This window comes from Helobdella robusta (assembly GCF_000326865.2).
Source record: "Helobdella robusta unplaced genomic scaffold HELROscaffold_14, whole genome shotgun sequence".
In the NCBI taxonomy this organism is placed as follows: Eukaryota; Metazoa; Annelida; class Clitellata; order Rhynchobdellida; family Glossiphoniidae; genus Helobdella; species Helobdella robusta.
The window spans coordinates 3,735,976-3,738,176 of record NW_008703782.1 but is presented as its reverse complement, the minus strand read 5'-3'; positions in this window follow the sequence as shown (position 1 = coordinate 3,738,176).

Genomic DNA, 2,201 nt, shown 5'->3' with positions numbered 1-2,201 from the left:
ATGTAACTGTGATGTAGTAACTTAATGTTATTGTGATGTAGTAACTTTATGTTATTGTGATGTAGTAACTTTATGTTATTTTGATGTAGTAATTTAATGTTATGGTGATGTAATTTGAGTTTCAGCACATCTTGTTTGCGGCTGGGCGATATTGATCAAAAAATGAATTTGATACATGCGAAGTTGTTTGTCGTTGTTGTAGTATTATCTAACAAACAGATGTCGAACTATTTGCATTTCTTGGTGGTGTGTTCATTTTAAAAATTATATTCATAAAAAATTATGGAAAATTGTTATTTGTGATAGAATTATGAATAGTTAGTTGTAAATTTAATGGTGATTTTTTTTAACAAAATCTAAAAATTTAAATTTTAGTATTATTATTGTTGTTAACAATAATACATTTAATGAACCTTTAATAAAAAATTTAACAAACTTCTCCACGAAAAAAAAACTCCATAGAGAACAAAAAAAAAAAAATTTGACAATAGGAAAATATTGAAGAGATAATTTCATCAACGCCTTAGCTATCTTAAACGAAGGGTCTGCAGATCAAAGTGGGGAAGAAGACAATAGCGCTGAATGAGATGAAACATTGTTGGTGATAACACAGCAGGACCATATGATGATGAGAGAATATTATTTTTATTATTATTAATAATATTAATATTATTTATCATTATTATTATTATTATTGTTTTGTTCCTTATTCTTCTTCTTATTATTATTATTTTTATAATAAATTATAATCTTTTTCATTATTATTTTTGCATTATCAAAACTTTCTAGGCGCTTGTGTGGTGAACATATTTCCAGTGTGTTGAGAGATCTCTAAATGAGATATTTAACTGATAACGATGATTCAGACGACGAAGATGATGATGATAATGATGATTCAGACGACGAAGATGATGATGATAATGATGATTCAGACGATGAAGATGACGATTATGATGATGATGCTCATGTTAACAATGACAAAATAAATTAAGAACGAAATACCATAGCAACATCGGAGACATTATTAATTAACATTAATTACAACAACAACAACATTATTAATGTTAACATTATGGAAACATTATTAATAACAACGTTAATAACAACAACAACAACAACAGCAAACCAATCAACACATTAACAAAAAATAAAAATGACATTAACGTAGATGGTAATGGTAATACCAACCATTCCAGCTATTACACAGTCGTTCTAGAGCCTAATTGTTTTTAATGAAGCGTTCATTGTGAGGCAGTAAAAGAAAACGACGGGGGTGCAATGGTGTTTGGCGCGCAGAATTCATTCACGTCTGCCTGCTGTTATCCTCGTTATCATTTTAATCATTAACAAAAATCTGTCATTACAATTCTCCATGCTGATTTCATTATGATCGGTGTTTGATTCCATTTTCTAATTAAAGTTTTGGAAAGTTTTTAGCGACGTTACTTCTGCTATGATTGTTTCCATTTTCATCATTCGATAGTATCATCACCATTATCATGATACATCATCATTCGATAGTATCATCGTCATTATCATGATACATCATCATTCGATAGTATCATCGTCATTATCATGATACATAATCATTTGATAGTATCATCGTCATTATCATGATACATCATCATTCGATAGTATCATCGTCATTATCATGATACATCATCGTTCGATAGTATCATCGTCATTATCATGATACATCATCATTCGATAGTATCATCGTCATTATCATGATACATAATCATTTGATAGTATCATCGTCATTATCATGATACATCATCATTCGATAGTATCATCGTCATTATCATGATACATAATCATTTGATAGTATCATCGTCATTATCATGATACATAATCATTCGATAGTATCATCGTCATTATCATGATACATCATCGTTCGATAGTATCATCGTCATTATCATGATACATCATCATTCGATAGTATCATCGTCATTATCATGATACATAATCATTTGATAGTATCATCGTCATTATCATGATACATAATCATTCGATAGTATCATCGTCATTATCATGATACATCATCATTCGATAGTATCATCGTCATTATCATGATACATCATCACTCGATATTATCATCACAATTACCATGACACACAATTTTCATTCTCGATATCATTGTTTTTTTCTCGTCACGGCAGTAGTAATTTACCATCATTATCTTCACCATCATCACCGCCGTC